Source organism: Styela clava, chromosome 15 (genome assembly GCF_964204865.1).
Source record: "Styela clava chromosome 15, kaStyClav1.hap1.2, whole genome shotgun sequence".
Classification (NCBI taxonomy): Eukaryota; Metazoa; Chordata; class Ascidiacea; order Stolidobranchia; family Styelidae; genus Styela; species Styela clava.
In genome coordinates, this window is record NC_135264.1 from 3,307,501 (window position 1) to 3,315,000 (window position 7,500).

At 54.4% G+C, this 7,500-nt stretch overlaps 3 non-coding genes across 3 annotated transcripts; all 3 read left to right on the forward strand.

Annotated features, from left to right (window-relative positions):
• Positions 1-490: 490 nt before the first annotated feature.
• On the forward strand, positions 491-2,300 carry LOC144413379 (small subunit ribosomal RNA). Its single transcript, XR_013469413.1, has one exon. It is a non-coding gene; the product is annotated as a small subunit ribosomal RNA (ribosomal RNA).
• A 298-nt stretch (positions 2,301-2,598) lies between these two features.
• LOC144413254 (5.8S ribosomal RNA) lies at positions 2,599-2,752 on the forward strand. Its single transcript, XR_013469291.1, has one exon. It is a non-coding gene; the product is annotated as a 5.8S ribosomal RNA (ribosomal RNA).
• A 2,831-nt stretch (positions 2,753-5,583) lies between these two features.
• Positions 5,584-7,393, forward strand: LOC144413377 (small subunit ribosomal RNA). The gene has a single exon (XR_013469411.1). It is a non-coding gene; the product is annotated as a small subunit ribosomal RNA (ribosomal RNA).
• Positions 7,394-7,500: the final 107 nt, after the last annotated feature.

Here is a 7,500-nt window from a genome sequence, read left to right on the forward strand (position 1 = left end):
ATGAGCCAAGAAAGAGCGGTGCGGGGCCGGTCGGAGCGCACCCTTTTCTCGGTGGCTGGCGGGCGAGAGAGTGCTGCGTCGCCGGCATCGGCGTCGAAAGAAGCCGAGCCAAAAAAAGTTAAAGTACAAACGCGATGCTAATGAGCGAGCCGTTGTCTCGACTAATATGTAGGGGGCGTTCGATCGAGCGTCTGGCTTGAGCGCTTGTCGGCCTAGCAGAACGGTCGCATTGTTATGCCCGGGTTTTAGGCACCGCTGCAGGCGGCCGGCAGAGCTCTTGTTTGTGCGAAACTGAATGGATCGAGCCCGAGAGAGGGCGAGCAAAGAAAAAATGCAAATCGCTCCGCCTGGCACTGCCGGCGAGAGCGTGTACGTCGCGGCCAGCGACTGTCGAAGCTGAGTACGGCCGCAGGCGATCGCCTCGGTCTTAAACGAATGCGACGAGCACGCGCCGGGCGGCCCAGCAAGGGCCGAGCGCAGCTGTCGCAGCTATCTGGTTGATCCTGCCAGTAGTGATATGCTTGTCTCAAAGATTAAGCCATGCAGGTGCAAGTACGAGTTCTCGTAAAGCGAAACTGCGAATGGCTCATTAAATCAGTCTTGGTTTATTTGGTCTCGTAAGCGAAGTGGATAACTGTGGTAATTCTAGAGCTAATACATGCATTAAGCGCCGACTTCGGGAGGCGCGCTTTTATCAGATCAAAACCGACCGGGTTCGTCCTGTGACGTTTGATGACTCTGGATAACCACGCGGATCGTACGGTCTCTGCACCGACGACGTATCATTCAAGTGTCTGCCCTATCAACTGTCGAAGGTACGCTACGTGCCTACCTTTGTGATAACGGGTAACGGGGAATCAGGGTTCGATTCCGGAGAGGGAGCCTGAGAAACGGCTACCACATCCAAGGAAGGCAGCAGGCGCGCAAATTACCCATTCCCGACACGGGGAGGTAGTGACGAAAAATAACAATACAGGACTCTAACGAGGCCCTGTAATTGGAATGAGTACATCCTAAAACTCTTAACGAGTATCCATTGGAGGGCAAGTCTGGTGCCAGCAGCCGCGGTAATTCCAGCTCCAACAGTGTATGCTAAAGTTGTTGCGGTTGAAAAGCTCGTAGTTGGATTTTGGGCGAGCGCCGCCGGTCCGTCGCAAGGCGTGTCACTGGTTGCGTTCGCCTCACCTTCGGTTCTCCGTCGGTGCTCTTGACTGAGTGTCGGCGGTGGCCGATAAGTTTACTTTGAAAATATTAGAGTGTTCAAAGCAGGCTGTTCGCCTGCATAGTGTTGCATGGAATAATGGAATAGGACCTCGGTTCTATTTTGTTGGTTTTCGGAGCACGAGGTAATGATTAAGAGGGACAGACGGGGGCGTCCGTACTCTGCCGTTAGAGGTGAAATTCTTGGATCGGCGGAAGACGAACTACTGCGAAAGCATTCGCCAAGAATGTTTTCTTTAATCAAGAGCGAAAGTCAGAGGTTCGAAGACGATCAGATACCGTCCTAGTTCTGACTATAAACGATGCCAACTAGCGATCGGGAGGCGTTACCATGACGACCTTTCCGGCAGCTTCCGGGAAACCAAAGTCTTTGGGTTCCGGGGGAAGTATGGTTGCAAAGCTGAAACTTAAAGGAATTGACGGAAGGGCACCACCAGGAGTGGAGCCTGCGGCTTAATTTGACTCAACACGGGGAAACTCACCCGGCCCGGACACAGGTAGGATTGACAGATTGAGAGCTCTTTCTTGATTCTGTGGGTGGTGGTGCATGGCCGTTCTTAGTTGGTGGAGCGATTTGTCTGGTTAATTCCGATAACGAACGAGACTCTGGCATGCTAAATAGTTACGCGACCTTCTCGGTCGGCGTCTAACTTCTTAGAGGGACTAGTGGCGTTTAGCCACACGAGATTGAGCAATAACAGGTCTGTGATGCCCTTAGATGTCCGGGGCCGCACGCGCGCTACACTGAGTGAAGCAGCGAGTGTCTAACCTAGGCCGAAAGGTCCGGGTAACCCGTTGAACCTCATTCGTGATTGGGATAGGGACTTGCAATTGTTTCCCTTGAAGGAGGAATTCCCAGTAAGCGCAAGTCATCAACTTGCGTTGATTACGTCCCTGCCCTTTGTACACACCGCCCGTCGCTACTACCGATTGAATGGTTTAGTGAGATCCTTGGATCGGCCCCGTCGCGGCTGGCAACGGCCGCGTCGGCGTGTCGAGAAGACGATCAAACTTGATCATTTAGAGGAAGTAAAAGTCGTAACAAGGTTTCCGTAGGTGAAACTGCGGAAGGATCATTACCGAAGATGGTGGTAGGCCCCGGCCGACCGCGCACTTAATTGTCTTTGGGTGCCGCCGAGAGGGCGGCTGTCAATCGGGGTTCCGCCCCGTGCGACACGCGTAACACGTTGGCATAGCAAGGCAGCCGAGTGCGATGGTGGCTTCTGGGCACCGCGCTCGATGTGCCGCCGGCCCAGCCCGGCGGTCGCTCGGCGCCGTTTGTTGGTGTTTTTGTGCAGTTGTTGTCGGTGGTGGTTTTGTGGTCGATCCCACAGTGTGACGTCCGCGCGCTTCGGCGCCGGGCGAAACGTCGAGGACGACTCTTAACGGTGGATCACTCGGCTCGCGAGTCGATGAAGGACGCAGCCAAGTGCGAGAAGTAATGTGAATTGCAGAACACATTGAACGTCGACCTTCTGAACGCGAATTGCGGTCTCGGGTCAATCACGGGACCGCGTCTGCCTCAGGATTCGCGCCGATTGTTGACACGTGATTGGCCGTTACTCACTCATCCGCGACGAAGCTCACGTGTCATTTCGCAATACGAAAAGGGGGCGTCGCCGCCGCCCATTGGATCGCACAATTTCGCAATACGACCAGGTACAAACTAACCAAACCAAAAAAGTTCAAGAGACCGCACGTGCAAGCATACTAACCTAACCCTAGGTAAGGTATGTTAGAGCGAAAGACAGTAAACTCGAATGAGCCAAGAAAGAGCGGTGCGGGGCCGGTCGGAGCGCACCCTTTTCTCGGTGGCTGGCGGGCGAGAGAGTGCTGCGTCGCCGGCATCGGCGTCGAAAGAAGCCGAGCCGAAAAAAGTTAAAGTACAAACGTGCAAGCATACTAACCTAACCCTAGGTAAGGCATGTCAGAGCGAAAGACAGTAAACTCGAATGAGCCAAGAAAGAGCGGTGCGGGGCCGGTCGGAGCGCACCCTTTTCTCGGTGGCTGGCGGGCGAGAGAGTGCTGCGTCGCCGGCATCGGCGTCGAAAGAAGCCGAGCCGAAAAAAGTTAAAGTACAAACGTGCAAGCATACTAACCTAACCCTAGGTAAGGCATGTCAGAGCGAAAGACAGTAATTTCGAATGAGCCAAGAAAGAGCGGTGCGGGGCCGGTCGGAGCGCACCCTTTTCTCGGTGGCTGGCGGGCGAGAGAGTGCTGCGTCGCCGGCATCGGCGTCGAAAGAAGCCGAGCCGAAAAAAGTTAAAGTACAAACGTGCAAGCATACTAACCTAACCCTAGGTAAGGCATGTCAGAGCGAAAGACAGTAATTTCGAATGAGCCAAGAAAGAGCGGTGCGGGGCCGGTCGGAGCGCACCCTTTTCTCGGTGGCTGGCGGGCGAGAGAGTGCTGCGTCGCCGGCATCGGCGTCGAAAGAAGCCGAACCGAAAAAAGTTAAAGTACAAACGTGCAAGCATACTAACCTTACCCTAGGTAAGGCATGTCAGAGCGAAAGACAGTAAACTCGAATGAGCCAAGAAAGAGCGGTGCGGGGCCGGTCGGAGCGCACCCTTTTCTCGGTGGCTGGCGGGCGAGAGAGTGCTGCGTCGCCGGCATCGGCGTCGAAAGAAGCCGAGCCGAAAAAAGTTAAAGTACAAACGTGCAAGCATACTAACCTAACCCTAGGTAAGGCATGTCAGAGCGAAAGACAGTAAACTCGAATGAGCCAAGAAAGAGCGGTGCGGGGCCGGTCGGAGCGCACCCTTTTCTCGGTGGCTGGCGGGCGAGAGAGTGCTGCGTCGCCGGCATCGGCGTCGAAAGAAGCCGAGCCGAAAAAAGTTAAAGTACAAACGTGCAAGCATACTAACCTAACCCTAGGTAAGGCATGTCAGAGCGAAAGACAGTAATTTCGAATGAGCCAAGAAAGAGCGGTGCGGGGCCGGTCGGAGCGCACCCTTTTCTCGGTGGCTGGCGGGCGAGAGAGTGCTGCGTCGCCGGCATCGGCGTCGAAAGAAGCCGAGCCGAAAAAAGTTAAAGTACAAACGTGCAAGCATACTAACCTAACCCTAGGTAAGGCATGTCAGAGCGAAAGACAGTAATTTCGAATGAGCCAAGAAAGAGCGGTGCGGGGCCGGTCGGAGCGCACCCTTTTCTCGGTGGCTGGCGGGCGAGAGAGTGCTGCGTCGCCGGCATCGGCGTCGAAAGAAGCCGAGCCGAAAAAAGTTAAAGTACAAACGTGCAAGCATACTAACCTAACCCTAGGTAAGGCATGTCAGAGCGAAAGACAGTAATTTCGAATGAGCCAAGAAAGAGCGGTGCGGGGCCGGTCGGAGCGCACCCTTTTCTCGGTGGCTGGCGGGCGAGAGAGTGCTGCGTCGCCGGCATCGGCGTCGAAAGAAGCCGAGCCGAAAAAAGTTAAAGTACAAACGTGCAAGCATACTAACCTAACCCTAGGTAAGGCATGTCAGAGCGAAAGACAGTAATTTCGAATGAGCCAAGAAAGAGCGGTGCGGGGCCGGTCGGAGCGCACCCTTTTCTCGGTGGCTGGCGGGCGAGAGAGTGCTGCGTCGCCGGCATCGGCGTCGAAAGAAGCCGAGCCGAAAAAAGTTAAAGTACAAACGTGCAAGCATACTAACCTAACCCTAGGTAAGGCATGTCAGAGCGAAAGACAGTAAACTCGAATGAGCCAAGAAAGAGCGGTGCGGGGCCGGTCGGAGCGCACCCTTTTCTCGGTGGCTGGCGGGCGAGAGAGTGCTGCGTCGCCGGCATCGGCGTCGAAAGAAGCCGAGCCGAAAAAAGTTAAAGTACAAACGTGCAAGCATACTAACCTAACCCTAGGTAAGGCATGTCAGAGCAAAAGACAGTAATTTCGAATGAGCCAAGAAAGAGCGGTGCGGGGCCGGTCGGAGCGCACCCTTTTCTCGGTGGCTGGCGGGCGAGAGAGTGCTGCGTCGCCGGCATCGGCGTCGAAAGAAGCCGAGCCAAAAAAAGTTAAAGTACAAACGCGATGCTAATGAGCGAGCCGTTGTCTCGACTAATATGTAGGGGGCGTTCGATCGAGCGTCTGGCTTGAGCGCTTGTCGGCCTAGCAGAACGGTCGCATTGTTATGCCCGGGTTTTAGGCACCGCTGCAGGCGGCCGGCAGAGCTCTTGTTTGTGCGAAACTGAATGGATCGAGCCCGAGAGAGGGCGAGCAAAGAAAAAACGCAAATCGCTCCGCCTGGCACTGCCGGCGAGAGCGTGTACGTCGCGGCCAGCGACTGTCGAAGCTGAGTCCGGCCGCAGGCGATCGCCTCGGTCTTAAACGAATGCGACGAGCACGCGCCGGGCGGCCCAGCAAGGGCCGAGCGCAGCTGTCGCAGCTATCTGGTTGATCCTGCCAGTAGTGATATGCTTGTCTCAAAGATTAAGCCATGCAGGTGCAAGTACGAGTTCTCGTAAAGCGAAACTGCGAATGGCTCATTAAATCAGTCTTGGTTTATTTGGTCTCGTAAGCGAAGTGGATAACTGTGGTAATTCTAGAGCTAATACATGCATTAAGCGCCGACTTCGGGAGGCGCGCTTTTATCAGATCAAAACCGACCGGGTTCGTCCTGTGACGTTTGATGACTCTGGATAACCACGCGGATCGTACGGTCTCTGCACCGACGACGTATCATTCAAGTGTCTGCCCTATCAACTGTCGAAGGTACGCTACGTGCCTACCTTTGTGATAACGGGTAACGGGGAATCAGGGTTCGATTCCGGAGAGGGAGCCTGAGAAACGGCTACCACATCCAAGGAAGGCAGCAGGCGCGCAAATTACCCATTCCCGACACGGGGAGGTAGTGACGAAAAATAACAATACAGGACTCTAACGAGGCCCTGTAATTGGAATGAGTACATCCTAAAACTCTTAACGAGTATCCATTGGAGGGCAAGTCTGGTGCCAGCAGCCGCGGTAATTCCAGCTCCAACAGTGTATGCTAAAGTTGTTGCGGTTGAAAAGCTCGTAGTTGGATTTTGGGCGAGCGCCGCCGGTCCGTCGCAAGGCGTGTCACTGGTTGCGTTCGCCTCACCTTCGGTTCTCCGTCGGTGCTCTTGACTGAGTGTCGGCGGTGGCCGATAAGTTTACTTTGAAAATATTAGAGTGTTCAAAGCAGGCTGTTCGCCTGCATAGTGTTGCATGGAATAATGGAATAGGACCTCGGTTCTATTTTGTTGGTTTTCGGAGCACGAGGTAATGATTAAGAGGGACAGACGGGGGCGTCCGTACTCTGCCGTTAAAGGTGAAATTCTTGGATCGGCGGAAGACGAACTACTGCGAAAGCATTCGCCAAGAATGTTTTCTTTAATCAAGAGCGAAAGTCAGAGGTTCGAAGACGATCAGATACCGTCCTAGTTCTGACTATAAACGATGCCAACTAGCGATCGGGAGGCGTTACCATGACGACCTTTCCGGCAGCTTCCGGGAAACCAAAGTCTTTGGGTTCCGGGGGAAGTATGGTTGCAAAGCTGAAACTTAAAGGAATTGACGGAAGGGCACCACCAGGAGTGGAGCCTGCGGCTTAATTTGACTCAACACGGGGAAACTCACCCGGCCCGGACACAGGTAGGATTGACAGATTGAGAGCTCTTTCTTGATTCTGTGGGTGGTGGTGCATGGCCGTTCTTAGTTGGTGGAGCGATTTGTCTGGTTAATTCCGATAACGAACGAGACTCTGGCATGCTAAATAGTTACGCGACCTTCTCGGTCGGCGTCTAACTTCTTAGAGGGACTAGTGGCGTTTAGCCACACGAGATTGAGCAATAACAGGTCTGTGATGCCCTTAGATGTCCGGGGCCGCACGCGCGCTACACTGAGTGAAGCAGCGAGTGTCTAACCTAGGCCGAAAGGTCCGGGTAACCCGTTGAACCTCATTCGTGATTGGGATAGGGACTTGCAATTGTTTCCCTTGAACGAGGAATTCCCAGTAAGCGCAAGTCATCAACTTGCGTTGATTACGTCCCTGCCCTTTGTACACACCGCCCGTCGCTACTACCGATTGAATGGTTTAGTGAGATCCTTGGATCGGCCCCGTCGCGGCTGGCAACGGCCGCGTCGGCGTGTCGAGAAGACGATCAAACTTGATCATTTAGAGGAAGTAAAAGTCGTAACAAGGTTTCCGTAGGTGAAACTGCGGAAGGATCATTACCGAAGGTGGTGGTAGGCCCCGGCCGACCGCGCACTTAATTGTCTTTGGGTGCCGCCGAGAGGGCGGCCGTCAATCGGGGTTCCGCCCCGTGCGACACGCGTAACAC